Source organism: Poecile atricapillus, chromosome 15, assembly GCF_030490865.1.
Source record: "Poecile atricapillus isolate bPoeAtr1 chromosome 15, bPoeAtr1.hap1, whole genome shotgun sequence".
Classification (NCBI taxonomy): Eukaryota; Metazoa; Chordata; class Aves; order Passeriformes; family Paridae; genus Poecile; species Poecile atricapillus.
The window spans coordinates 13,204,584-13,219,686 of NC_081263.1; the positions used below are offsets into that span (position 1 = coordinate 13,204,584).

Here is a 15,103-nt window from a genome sequence, read left to right on the forward strand (position 1 = left end):
ATAATTTGCTCTCTTTTTAAAATATTTTATGTAAAATCTGCAAATTTCTATTCTGATGCTCCTTCTACTGAAATGCTTTTGCTGTTTGGCAGGTATTTCACATGTGCCTTCCCAAACCTCTAACAAATGTCTGATTTGGCATGGCACTGACTTCAGCTGATTCTCAGGGCACTGGAACCCCCTTAGTCAGTCATTCTTGTTGAAGATGGAGGCAAAGAATGAATGATGGACCAGGGGGGTCTCTGAGTCCTCTGCTGGAGGACCATGATTGTGAGGTTGATCAAATCCCAGTTGACCCTGAAATTGTGCGGGATCTACTGCCCCAACTCAATCCCTAAAAATAGATGAGGCCTGATAGGATTTGTCCAAAACTCTTCAAAGAGCTGTTAACATCATTGTAAAGCCTCTCTTCAATGATTTTTGAGTGATTTTGGGAATCCAGAGAGGTCCCAGCCAACTGGAAGTAGGCAGTTGTCCTGTTTTTCAAGAAGGGCAAGAAGGTGGATCCTGAAAACTACAGGCCTGTCAGTGTCCCTTCAGTGCCCAGTAAAATAATGGAAAAAGGTTATTCTGGGAAGTATTGGAGAAAAACATTGGAAGACAATGCAGCCATTGGTCACAGCCAGCAAAACTTAATGAGGGGAAAGTCCTGCTTGTCCAACCTGATTTTTTTCTGTGGAAGTATGGAAGTATGGAACAACACTTGGTCAGTCTAGGAAAGCTGGTAGATGTAATTCATTTGGATTTCAGCAAAGCTTTCCATACTGTCTCTCACAGGATTCTTCTATGCAAAATGTCCATCCCCCACGAGACAAACACATCATGGGGTGGGTGAGCAACTGGCTCATGGGTTGGGCACAAAGGGTGACAATGACTGGGGTGATATCAGCCTGGCACAGGTCACTAGTGAGATTCCAGAGGGCTCAATCCTCATCCCTGTGCTCTTCAACACCTTCATAAATGACCTGGATGCAGGACTGGAAAGGAAACTGAGCAAGTTCACAGATGATGCAAAACTGGAAGGAGCTATTGCTCCCTTAAAGCAAGGGGAGGCCCTGCAGGGGGACTTCAACAAATGAGAGAACTGGGTCATCACCAACCACGTGAAGCTGAGCCAGGGGAGGTGCTGGATCCTGCACATGGCATGGGGTAACCCTGGGTGTGGGAACAGACTGGGGAATGAGGTGCTGGAAAGCAGCTGCAGGAAGAGCTCCTGGTCAATGGCAAGTTGGATGTGAGTCAGCAGTGCCCTGACAGCCAGGAGAGACATCCCTGTCCTGAGGGGCATCAGGCCCAGCATCTCCAGGCAGGCAAAGGAGGGGATTGTCCTGCTCTGCTCTGCAGAGGTTTCACCTCCAGTCCTGGGGGCAGTTTGCTCACCACAATATAAAAAAAGACATTAAGCCCTTAGAGAGCATCTAAAGGAAGCCACAAGGATGGGGAAAGGTCTGGAGGAGATGTATGAGAAGCAGCTGAGGGGACTTGGTCTGTTCAGCTGGAGAAGAAGAGCCTGAGGTGAAAGCTCATCGGGGTTCTCAACATCCTCATGAGGGGCAGCAGAGGGGCAGCCCTGATCTCTGCTCTCTGTGACAGGGACAGGAGCCAGGGAACAGCTGGAGCTGTGCCAGGGAGGATCAGGCTGGATGTCAGGGAAAGGTTCTTCCCCAGAGGTGCTGGCACTGCCCAGGCTCCCCAGGGAATGGGCACGGCCCCGAGGCTGCCAGAGCTCCAGGAGCGTTTGGACAGCGCTGCCAGGGATGCCCAGGGTGGGGTTGTTGGGGGGTCTGGGCAGGGCCAGGGCTGGGCTGGGGGATCCTGGGGGTCCCTCCCAGCTCAGGATATTCCCTGATTCTGTTCTATGCCTCTGTACCCAAGTATTTTAAGTAGAGGACTTGAATCACACCTGGGTCTGGAGCACAGTGCTCTATGTGTGCATATATAGGTTTTATCTTTCTTTAGAAATGTTGCATAAAATAATAATTCCTGGCCAGCTTATTTTCTTCTACCATGTGATCTCTGGCTTAGACTGAACTGTTTCAGAGATGTCTTTGATCTCCACTACAGTGATTTAGATTCTTGAAAGCCACCAGCATAAATTCTCTCTTAAATTACCCACAGAACTTGTTGCTTCTGTCCTGTCTTGACTAACAAGTTCTGAAAAGTAAATTATCAGATGAATAGCCCTTCTTAGATGAGGCTGATGGAGAAAATGGGAAGCAGCTTTAAAGCACAAATGGTCTCAAGAAACATCGGTGATCTTCAGGGGGGCTGAACCAAATTATCCATACCTTCTTTGGATAATATTTCAGGCCAATTAATTACCCAGAGTTTACACCAGTCTGGATATGAATTTCATCTAATTCTTATCAACTAGAACTTTTGTTCTTTGGCTTTGCTTATCCCAGCTGCAGTGAATATCAGTTCTGAGTTAATGCTGGGTTTATTTACATCACAGCAGACTCATTAGATGATCGGGACAAGATGCTTTGTAACTTGATATTGCACATTGTTCATGCTCTCATTTAATATTAGAGGATGAAAGAAAGTTATTACAAAATACAGGTTTGAGAGCTTGTTCTTCCAGGAGATTTCAGCCTGGATTTAAAAAACCAAACCAAACCAAATCTCGAAGCATGAAAATGCTGAAATTAGACTCTACTCTGCCAGGGTTTCCCATCCAAGAGCAGCACTCTTGCTGCCCAAAGACATTCTATTCTATTTCCTCTTAGGAGTGAGCAGCACAGTCATGTGAAATCTGTAACTGTCCCTTCAGGTGGTCATTCCAGTAAATACTTTTAGATCACCTGCTGATATGGGCATGTCACAGAAGCAGAGTGAAACCTGTGGCAGACTTGTAAACAATAGCATTTTAATTTAACTTTCTTATTTATCTATTATGAAAAAAAGCCCTTTTAAGCCAAGATGGGAAAGTTTTCAGAATAGCAATGTTTTCCCAGTAAAAACATTTGCAACCTAGATGAAAGTTAAAAAAATTATTAACAAAATAGATTCTTGCACTGTACAAATGCAGCAAACCAAGGTTTCTCAGCTGCTTTCTCTCGCAGGAACATGACTCCAAAAATCAAAGAGATGTTGCTGAGAGAAGTCAGATCTCATATATCCATGAAAGACATCAAATCCTTTTATAAGATGGTACAAGGCCATGGAAACACATGATCTTTAACAATCCACAGACTCTTCAAAGGGCTTTGCAGATGATGGGTCCACACTCTCCCTGGTGTAAACCAAACAGACCCCATATGTACCCAGATCCTTGTGGGGACTCTTTTTGTCTCAACCCATTCCCAATGCCACTAATTGCATTCACAGGGAGATGCGCAGGGGGAAGATGCAGGGAGGAGATAGCACAAAGGAGTCAGAGAACAAAGAGTGATGAAGGGCAGCCACAGAAAATTATGGGAAGATGGAGAGGTTGACAAAAATGGGGGGAATTGAGAGAGATCAAAAAGCATGGACAGTAGGAAAAATGAGGTGGATAAAGGAAAGTGTAAAAAAGCGTCAGAAATGAAAGGAAATTTGGCTGGAAAAATATCTTAGAGGAAGTATCTTAGAGGAAAACATTCATGTACAGAAGAGAAGAAAGAAAAGCCAAGGTGTGCTACCTATAGAATAAGGGGAACAAGAAAAGGCAAAATACATTGATTTTGTTGTAATGCAAAAGAATGGAAAATAAAAACAAGAAGAAAATGAAACACTGACTGAGATAAAGCAAAGAAAAGAGGCCTAAATATGCTCACACACCAATTTTTTACAACATGGGTGAATGCAAACCAGATGTTCTGCATCACATCTGACAACCCAAACTACACTCCACCGTGACATTGGAGTTTCTGTACAAAGCAGCACAGAACAAATCCCAGGGATTTCTTTCTCTTCTAAATGAGAAAATTAATTGCATCTCATAAATGTCTCCAATATAATGCGATGCAAATTCAGGGTCTCAAGGCTGGAAGGGAAGCTAAGAACAGAATTTGGCCCTAATTTAGATAACAGCGGTGTCTGAAAAATAGGGGGTTTGTAATGGGAAGTTTAGACTAAGCTTTTATTTTAAGGGGGATATAAAAAAATAAAATTTTCAACATGATTTTTGAAATTGCACTTTCAAAAGGAAGGCTGCTAATGCTGTAAATTCCCCTACAGATATCAGCACATAATTCTGTAATTGAAATGCTTTCAGATGAAGGATATGGTTGCTGTTAAAGTTTTTCATGTGAAAAATGCCAGTTTCAGAAACTATCATCCCAAACCTTTGAAATTCAGCCAGTTCTACTAGCGTGCCCCACCTCTAACCCATCACCCAACAAAAGTGAACAAGGGAAAAACATCTCTCAAGAACCCCAGAAATTCCATATGTTCATGCAGGTCTGTGTCCCCTCTGCTGTTCCAGGTATCTTCACACAGCTCCTCCAAGAAGCTGCTCCGAGCACCACTCAGGTATTTTTCCTCATCAACTTCCTCTCTACCTGGTCCCTCAAACTTTGCTTCTCAAGCACTCACAGAAGTCCCCTTTTGTCCCCCATATTTCTGGTGGCTGGACACACCTTTCCTTCATGCAGGAACTCTGTTAGTGAGCAATCCCTAAGTGTCCCAAGATCCAAGCTAATATTCTGCATGCTTTTTGGAAAAAACACAGCCTAAGCACTGTGTTAGCACCCTTAGCAGATGTTCTGCACTCTAAAACACTGCAACATCATAAACAGCCAGTGCCTTCAATCAGGAGTAGTAAAAAAGAAAATAACAACTGTAGATATTTACAGAATTTTCCAGTCTGGGGGTTTTAAGGAGTAGTTCCAGTTCCAGCAATTCCCATGGATCCATGTTTCTTTTCAAGTCTTGTAAAATTAGCTCGTGTTACCTTTCTATCGTCTTTCTCACCTAAACTGCCACAGTGTGGGAGGCTGACTGAAACAGAAAAAGTAATAAAAAGACCTTCCAAAGATGCATTTTTCCTACCCCAGAATAGTCCTGGTGAGGTTCTCAGCACTAAAAGAAACAGACTTGCTAATAGGACAGAGAACTGCAAGGGGGCTGCAGTTTTATTTCATATCAGAGCTTCAAGCCCTCAATCAGCTTTTATTATACACTCTTGAGGCCACTAAATCAAATTTTATCATTCAGCTTTCAAAATACCCATTGCCACTTTCTCATTCCTGCCAGTCTGAAGCTTTTGGTGCCCCAGGCTGCAAGCACGAGCAGCTTAAGAGCTCAAGCATTCCTTGTTTCTCTCTATCCCCTCGCACAAAATTCACCCAAGTAGGCATAAAAAGCCCCAAAACCCAACCCTCATGGCACACATGACATGCACTTGGCTGCAAAATGGTCCAAAAAAAAAGTATTAATATACCACGGAGATGTATGATGTAACCCTTAAAATTATAAAGGGACATTTTATACCTTTTGAATAACTGCGCCCACATTCAGGTAAACTTATCTGGGCTTTGTACAAACCTTTACCAAGCTTAAGGAAAAAAAAAAAAAGCCTTTCCTCCGTGGCATTTTGACTTTTAGTGACTCCACAGAACTATCTCGTTGGAGTGAAGTTAGTCAGTGTAAAGCTCCCGGTTCTCCTGCCCGGGAATGGCTGAGGAGCTGCCCAGCGTTTACAGCGATCTTCAGGGAGCGAGCCTGCCAGGCAGGGAATGTGCAGCAAGGAGCTCGAAACGAGCACTGTAGAGCACGGCAGATGGGTTTTATCAGCAGGCCTTTTCCTTCCCTCGCTGTCTGTCCTTTTCTACCTGAGTGACAGGAAAATCTCAGCTGGAATCGCCTCTGCCTGAAGACTGCGGGACCGGCTCTGTCCTGGTGGTTTCAAATGGGAGGAAAAAGGAGGGGCTGAGGGTCAACTTTCCACTAATTTTTTTTTTTTTTTCCCAAAGAGAGAAGGAGGTGGGGGGAAAGGAGCGGGGGTGGGTGGCTGCGAAGGGGACTAAGAAAAAGCAGAAATTGAAGCAGGATAGGGTGACCAGCAGTGCTCCTGCTCTGCGCTCGGGACGCGGAGCTGAGGCGGCGGCGCTGGCCTGAGGGGCGAGGGAGAGCAGCGCCTGCTGGGCCTCAGGCCCGATGAGCAGCGACCTTCCCGCTCCGCCAGCAGCGAGCCCCCTCAGGCCTTCCCGGCCATCCTGCCCGGGCCCTGCTGCCCTCAGCGAGCCCACCCGCTTCGCCTGCCGCGCTGCGCCGGAGAGATTCGCCTTCCTTTCCCTCAGGTCAGTCCTGCAGATCTCCCTCACGGCTCTGGCAAGCAGGAAAGTTTTTTTTTTTAAAACTCTCTTAACTTTGTTATTTTACCATTTTGCTCTTCTGCATTTATTTGTTCCACTTTTCTGTTCCGCTCCAAAACCTTATTTTCCAAGCACTGCCTGCGATTTAGGTTGTTTCGATTCTGTTTGCTGTTTCTACCTCTTCAATTATTTTTTTGTTGCAAATTTTGCTTTTTCATTTAGTCTACTTCTAAGCTTTTTTCCTAAAATTATTTTAGATGTTATCCCTCTTCACTCTTTTATTACATTATTTTAAAATTAACAACCTACATTTCCCAAGCTGTATTTTTACACTGTTCCAATCGATTAGCTACGTTATTTTATTCCTGTCTTTAGCCTTTATCTAATAAAATTAAGATATCTTGTTAAAATAAATCTTTATTTTCCTGAAGCTTTCATAACTCCAGTAAGATGAATGATTGGATTTTATCTATTTTAGGAGTGATACTATTTTTCTTTAACTGGCAGACCATAATGATTTTTCTGACCTGCCCTGTCAGCTTTTTCTGTAGCACCTCACAAAATGTAATCCTACACTACAAATATTCCATTTTCCAGTCTTCCATTAGTATTCTTAATGTTCTTTAATTTTGTGTGAGTTCAGCAACCCATAGTTGCTTTACACAGTTAACGAGATAAGAAAATGCAGAGACCATTTCTGATTGCTGTTTGCAGCACCAGAACTTTTCTTTTAACATCAATTGCTACACAATTCCATCAATTTTATAGTCCCTGCAATCACTGGAAAATGAAAGATTTTATTGGTGATTTTATTGTGGTTGTTGTTCTCCAAAAATTATGAAATTCTTTCTGTTGTCCAGATTTTTGTCTACTTTTCCCTGCTTTATTTCTCCATCTATACTTTACAGCTCTCTTTCTGCTGCCTTTCAGCCACGTCATGAAGGCAAAGGAGAGCTCACTGCATTCTCAAGTGCCTTTGGTGCTGTGCCTGGAAATTTTGGAGTTCCTGGGCATCTTCTTAATGTGAGAAAGGCTCTGACCAAGCCAGGGAAAGCCCTGCAGAGGTATCACTGCACTGTCCCCTGCCTGCTCCTTAAAAATTCCAGGCATTTTACTCGGATAGTCTGAAGTCTCTCATTTTACTCAGTTTAATCAATCTCTTTTAGAAAGGTCTTTTGGCGCTTACTAGGGCTTGAGGGGGGATTTTTGTTGTTTGGTTTTGGTGGTGGTTTTTTTTGTTGTTCTTTTAGTTGGGTTTGGTTTTTCGTTCTGATTTGGGGTTTTTTCCTCGAGAACATCCCATGTTTGCTTTCCAAATATCAGAGTTTCACTTCCCAGTGAATTTCCCACTTCACAGATTAATTATTTTTTTCCCCACTGAAGCAGGCTCAGAAAGCTTTCACAGCATTCTAGTCCAAATGCAAAAATACACAAATAACAGAGTATTTACCCTAATTATCTTCCCTTTTTCTTGTACATGTAAAACTCACAATTCACTGAAAACTGAAGGATTGTGCCAGCTTAAATATATATATTTTTTTCCTTTAGCATTCCCTTCAATATGTTACACACAGACGCTGATACACGCAAATCAGTCCCCAGTATTTTGCAGACTGAACACCTACTAAAACCCTTGAATAAATAATTAACACATTGTTAATTAATTGTGCATGCTCATGGAGGATATTTGCATAGAAGAAATATTAAATTGTTTATTTTAAAAATATTAATAACATTCCTTTAGAAAGGCAAATTTAATGGAAAAAAATCCCAACCTAAGTGGAATAGTCTTCTTTTTTTTTCAAATCAGATAATTTCTCTTCAAATTTCTTTTCTCGGGTGGTTAAACTTTTATTTAATTTGCAGTGAGTATATAGAATTTGAGTGAGTAGGAAACAGAAGGCAGCACTCTCCACAGGGAACACTCACTACACTTTTTCCATTTGCTTCTCTCTGTATTTTGAAATGCTCATGCCATTAGAAAAACAACCTGGGATAATGAGAAAGACATTACATTACAAATAGTATTGAATTAAGCATTTTGAATCCGTTCAACATGATAACTTTAACTGTTTAGCAAAATATAAAGTATGGCTTTTGTCCTGACAATAGAAATATCCCAGTTAAAAATGTCTGTGTGCGCACATCAGCCTCTTCCTTATCTGCCTGCAGAGCAAAATTTTAAATTAATTTTGCCATGAACTTTTCAAAAGTTCCCATAGCTGAGGCATTTCCTGGCCAGTGGAAAGCAGCTCTGGAAGGGGGAGCTGTGCTCGGAGCAGCTGCAGGTCCCAGATCCAGCTGCTGATGGCAGCAGGGATGTTCTTTTGGGGGAACACTCTGGGAAGGCACAGCTGACACAGACATCCATGTTTTTTGTGGGTGGAAATGTATTTGCTTAAAAGAAAAATTCAGAAAGTGGCCAATTCCCAGTGGGGAACCATCCAGTAGCCCATAGTGAATCATCAGATGTAACATATGTTACCACATATTATAAGTATATATAAATAATATCTATGTATGTATTAAGATTCCCACTGAGATGGGAATATATGTTGAATTTCAAAGCTCATTCTTTCAGCATATTCCTAAGATTTTCAAATGGGCTGCTTCAATAGGTCTGACTCAATACCTGACACTCTGGAGGTAACTTATTTTCCATGACCTAAAGAGGTTTTAGAGATCTCAAAATGTAAGATTAAAAAAATATAAACAAACAACCCAAAGAAACAAAAACCCTAAAACAAAACAAAGAAAAAATCTAAAATGAAAATAAAAATGAAAAAAAAAAACACTTGGAAATAAATAAGTAAAGAGGTAGGTCAAGTTGGTAGGAAAACTTGCCATAAGTTTAAAAGCAACATCTTTGTCTCCATGATTTTATGGGTTCTTAACATTCTACAGTTGAAATGAGCATCCACACACCTGGCACAGCTTCAGAGACTGGTAAGATCATCAATAAACTGACATTCTAGTCATTAGTTAGCCCATAACACAAGCAATGATGTAATTTCCAGCAATTTTGCTTAGAAGCTGTATTTCTTAGGGGAAAAAAAAAAAGTTTCTGTAGCAGAAAAGCCAAAGGCAGAAGTTCTATAGTACAGTTGTTTCTGAACCAGAATGGTCCAAATCCTGGAAATGTTTTGGATCTGGCTTCTACTTCTGGCAGCTTCATCTCATTAGAACTTTGTCATCTTGCTTGAAAACTCGTTTTTCACCCCATTCTCATTCCAGTCCTGCCAAGCACACTCCAAAACTGAGACACTCCCTTTTCCCTTTGGAATTTCAGGAATTGAGCTTTAAGGCTCTTTTAAGACACTTTTCAATTTCTTTGGTTTATCCAAGTGTTTTCCAATAAATTAGTGGTGTTCTGGGAGTGCCTTCTGGATACAGCCATGCCAATCTCAAATATCCCCCCTCCTATTGAAGTTGCTCCAATTTTCCCATTTGAGAGCTCAATTTTCACTTTTAACAGCAGTGTTACACTGCAAACTCATTTCCACCTCAATCCAAATCCCTTTTGCATTCCTGCTTCCCAAAACAGCATTTCTCAGCCCAAATGCACAACACACATTTTTTCTTGGATGATTGTTCATCATTACTTTGTTCTTAGATGTTTCTTGTTTGCCTGTGGGCAGTTAATCCATTAATATGCCACTTCCAGAAATTTGTCTTCATCCTTACTTCCCACTTCTGGGCAACACATGGATTTCCCTCCTTCCCTGGAAAAGCTGTGCCTCACAGCGCTTTGTAGAGAGAGTCCAGATCTCTCACTGACCTTGCACAGATACCCAAGATTGCTCCAATCTCTTCCTTCCACATGGGACACGACATCTGAGTCCCTGATCCCAGCATTTTCCATGCACAGACAAGAGCAACACAAATAACCTTATTCTTACTTTCCTTTTCCTCATATCTAGCAGGGACATGTGGGCACAACAGATAAAGTTTGCAGCTACTCCATGCAAATCCAATAGCTCCAAGTGTTCTTAAATGTCTGTGCCACGGTCAGGATAACACAGCCTTGCCAGGATGAGGAAGGAATGTCCAGAAAGCTCCTGTTCTCCCCATTAGCAGCCAGGAAGATCTCCCTTTCCTTTCCTGCCACTCAGCACTCTCAGCTGGGACAGGCCAACACGTGTCACCAATATGCAAGTGGTGCCCTCAAGAAGCAATTGTGTTTACAAACCAAGAGTAATTTGAGTCAGACCCCCTCATGGAGGATGTGAAGGACACAGGCAGAAAAAAGGATATATTTAGAAACTCCATTATACATGGAACACAAATTAAAGATTTTTAGCATCCTCTTTTAAATTTAACCCTTTAGTCATAGCCCCTGCAGATTTCCCTTGGTTTCCCGGTGGGTGTGATTGTCATATACTACGCAGGAATTCCTCCCTTCTCCATAGCATCCAAGGGAAGGAGGGAGTGCCTGGGGGCACCTCCCAGCTCTGCCCCAGCATCCTGATCCCAGCTGGGCTTTATCAGAGCCAGCCCCATCACCTCGAGTAGGGGAGAAACACCCAGGACCCCAATAAGTCTGGGATGAAACAGCCTGGATTGATTTCCAGGAGCTGCACCCCATCTCCTGGGCAGGCGCTGCACAGTGGGAACCTCTGCCAACACCACAGCTCCTGTTCCTCACTCTGCTTCCCACCCTCAGCAAATAGGTATCACATGAGCCTCAGCACATCTGTCAGCTCTGTCCTCTGACTGTCAAGGAAGTTTTTTAAAACTGATCAGCAGGAACAGGCAGAAAATTCCTGTTGTTTTTACCACCAGATATAAACTAACGACTGCTCTTAGTTATCACATTACTCCATAGCCAGAAGGATTGTTGTTGCTCAAAGGATTTCAGAGATGAATCCACCATCAGCCTCCACCACTCACAGACCAAATATTCTATTAAAAAAACCCCAACAATTTCACATTTTAGGTGTTTTGTTTGTAACATAAAAGCTGATTTGTTTCTGAATGTACAAATAGAACAAGCCACAAAGCAACAGATGCTTCAAAGGGAATACCAACAGGAAATCTCACATATCCATGTCTGTAAAGCCTGTATCTCATAATGAATTGGAAGAGAGGAGGAGGACATGCCAAAAAAGTAACGTCTTACAAGACAAGGCAAGCTCTTACAAGATAGCAAAGGGATAAGTATTTAAAATAGGTGTTCTTCTAGAAAATGAAAAATGGAGCAGCAATAGCTTGACAGCTTCCTCTTTCATACAATATTCAAAGGTACTTCCCTCATTTCTCTTCTTACATGCTCACCCTTCTAGAGACAGTTCCATAGAGCTGGAAATCATAATATCTTAGACTTCCCCCAGATGAGGTAGAAATATCTAAACATGCAGAAAATGAGGAACAGGAGAGAATACTTAAAGAACGTTAAAAAAAAAAAAAAAAATCCCCTAAATGTCAGTATGAAGGAATGAGTACATTTTCAAACAATTGAAGAGTCCTGTCGCTCAGCTCCAAACAACCCTGGGACTAGGAACACATGCCATTTTAAATGGAAAAAATATTATAAAAGGTTGATGGTATTAAAACAAAATATTAGAAATAAAAACAAGAAACAAAATTATACTCTTCAGAAACAGCTTAAATTCCAAGTTGCACCTTGGAGGAAGGCTAAATAGCCATGTCAGATTATCTGCTAATTGTTCAACTGGTGAAGCTGGGTGAGAAACTCACTTTCAGTGAGACAGGGAATAAACAGATCATTTTCACTGACTTAATGGCCCTGTGGATAATTAAGCTACATGGATCCAAGCCCTGTGGATAATTAACCTGTTGTGTGGGCATTGGCTTGGCTCAAATCCTAGCAAAATTTTGGAGTAGAAGGTAGACAACTTGATTGAAGATGACTAGAGTGGAGTAAGGAGATTATTTAGCACAGTCAAGGTCACTACCTCTGCTTGTAATGAAAAATTAGCAAGCTGAACAGGAGAACCATGTGGATAACCAAAGAACTGGAAGAGAAGTAGTTTATATTTAGCAATTCTACAGGCTCAACCTGTTCACCTGAGCTGGGAGATTATTAGAAAGTTACTTGCTCACTCAAGCACCTCTCAGGAGGGGAAAAAGAAAGTAAACACATTTTCCACAATGAAGAAGAAGGTTTAGAAGGATTCAGTTCCTAGAAATTGAAATAAGACAAATTTAGAGCAATGAATTACTAGAGATGTTATCACATGATTCAACTAAGACTGAAATACTGAAATCTAGGCAGGGCCTCCAGCCTGTCCTGGAAGAAAGTAGACCATGTGATCCCAATGGTTTTGTTTGCTTTTGCAAGCTGCATCTTCATTACAACTTTCCCTCTCCTAGGTATTTAGCAGTACTTTGTTTATCCAGTCCTGTTCTGGGGATTGCAGGCTACTTTCTCAAGGTTCATCTAAATTATGGGTTCAGTAGTCGCTTCTAAATCCATTGCAAACACAGTGATGAGCACAGTAGCTCTCATCAAAAGCCACATCATTCATCCCCCTCCCTGCAAACAGGCTTTAGAATTCTTCATTCTCTGGGCCTTCTCCACCTGGGTAGAATGCAGTTCACATCAGAGTTACTTCCTTAGATGTTAATTGTGTCTAAATATTTATGTTATTAATCTGTTTCTAGTTTTAAGATGCACTCCATCCTCAGTTGTGGCATCTGATGTCTGTGTGGAAAGTGAGACAAGGATCCAGCTCTTGATGGTGCTTTATATGTACCATCACACTGGGTATTTCCTGGGAGGGTGCAGTTTTCTCTGCTTTGGGGGCTCTTCTTGAATCTATGTTAGTTTTGAATATGAGAAGTGTCAGAGCAGACTGACTGACAGACATCCAATCCATTCCTAAATTTCCCTGAATTTGGAAACTGAATATCTCGAGGCAAGAATTGCAGTGCTTCCCTACCCTGCACATGGCAAAGGTTTCTCTTACATCTCCTCTGAACCTGTCCATCCTGAGCAAAGAACACAGCATTTGAGCAGGGATGGCTCCAAACAGGCAGTAGGAGAAAGGAGAACAAGCAGAGCCATTTATCCTGAGTTGCAGAGGCTGTGATGGACAAGTTCTTCTAAGAGGACTCTTCAGTCTTACCACAGCTGTCTCTGAAAGCCAGTGAGTCTTGGCTGCTCGCTGCCATGAAGTGTGATTCCCACCTTTTTTACCTGGAATTTGAGCTATGATGGCACAGAGAACTCCGCTGAAGATCCTCCAGAGGGAAATTTGTTTTCTTCATTTCCAGCCTATCCAAGCTCAAGTGGTTTTGGTCTGAACAGCCTGACATATGCCTAATAAACTGTGAGAGAAAAATACACTCTGGATGTTTGAAAGAGTGTGCTGAGCTGTCCCCTCCCTCACATACACACACATAGAGTTAAAAATGGTTGCATTTATATTTATGTACGCAATAATATATACAGCATCTGTAAATCAGAGGTTTTAAATATATGCAAGCCAAATTATGCCTGTCATTGCATATTCCTGCACATGGCAAATCTTTTTATATTATCTGACCTTCCTAACTGCTCTGTAGGCATCAAGGAGCCCCAAAGATTTGGAGATCATAGGTAGGATTGATGCAAAAAAAGGAACTTTTGCCAGTGGAGTATAAGGAAATTGGGGGTAAAGCACAGGACTACTGGAGGTGTTGCTGGATCACTTTTTATCTCGAGCAGTTACTATTCTTTGCTGGCACTTGTTCTGACTTACACACATTTTTGCTCCACATGGGTGACCAAAATTGGACATGATTCTCTAAATGAAGACCAGTATGTGCATACAATATTAAACACTTTCATATTTCAGTTACAAGATACTTCTCTAGACACCCTGGATTCAATTGCCTTTTTATACACAGCTGCATCATATTCTCATTCTTGGTCATGCTGTGAACAATACAGCCAGTTCTTCCTCTATCATTTGAAATCCAGAAGTCATTACCTTCAGAAAATAATGGGTTTTTTCTCTAAAGCTAAAGTGTTTCAATGTGACCTCTGCACTGCTGCATCTCATCCAGTTTCACTGCTTCATTCCTCAGGATTATCCAGCTGGAGATGCTGAGGACAAAGGTAGGGAAGCAATAAAAGTGTGCAAAAGAAAAAGAATTAAATACATAGCAGGCAAGAGAAAATTTCCTAAAAGGACTTTTGTCAAAAGTAGCAGGGAACAGTGGATGTCTGAAAATGAAAGAAAACAGGAAGTAGGACTAGAAAATTGAAATAAAAGGAGCAAGAAGGGTAGATTGAGTTCAGTAAGTTAAAAAAAAATGTTAAAAGTAAAATTGCACAGAAACAGCATATTGCATCAAACACTACAGAATTCTCTCTGGTGCACTTCTCTCTGTACCACAAACACAACTCACTTTAGTGAACTGATTGTGGGGTCAGTATAGAGAAATTAGAGGAGACAGTGCCTCTTGGGCCAGGCCCCTGTACTTGGGAATGACAAAAAAATACACAAAAGACCAGATAGAGTCTGGAAGAAAGAATGAGAATGACCTGAGAGAGCAATCCCAGAGAAGCCTTCATCTCAGTCGGAGGGCAGGCTGTGTAAGACAACCTGTTTGGGTTCTCCTCCACCAACATAAATTGTGGCACAACTGCTAAGTGGAACTTGAGTAAAACATTAATAGATCCAAATGCTGAGGAAAACATATTTCCTGGTGTAGAATGATAAAACCATAGAATCACAGAATGATTTGGATTGGAAGGGGCCTTAGAGATTATCCAGTTCCACCCCCTGTCATGGACAGGGACACCTCCCACTAGACCACGTTGCTCCCAGCCCCCTCCAACGTAGCCTTGGACACTTCCAGGGCTGGGGCATCCTCACACATTTTAACATTAGGGAAATCTGAAAGTTAGAAATTCC

General features: G+C 41.8%; 1 protein-coding gene across 3 annotated transcripts in view; it reads left to right on the forward strand.

The window, feature by feature from the left end:
* ASIP (agouti signaling protein) overlaps positions 1-15,103 on the forward strand; it is a 28,028-nt gene that overhangs the window by 3,428 nt on the left and 9,497 nt on the right. The window contains exons 1-2 of one of the 3 annotated variants that reach the window (XM_058850963.1): positions 5,948-6,224; positions 7,170-7,303. The exons of 1 other annotated variant lie outside the window; for it this stretch is intronic. The gene's annotated coding sequence lies outside the window, so the exon portion shown is untranslated. Of the gene's footprint in view, positions 1-5,947; positions 6,225-7,169; positions 7,304-15,103 lie in introns of those variants that run through there. One more of the 3 variants, XM_058850961.1, reaches the window with a different exon arrangement.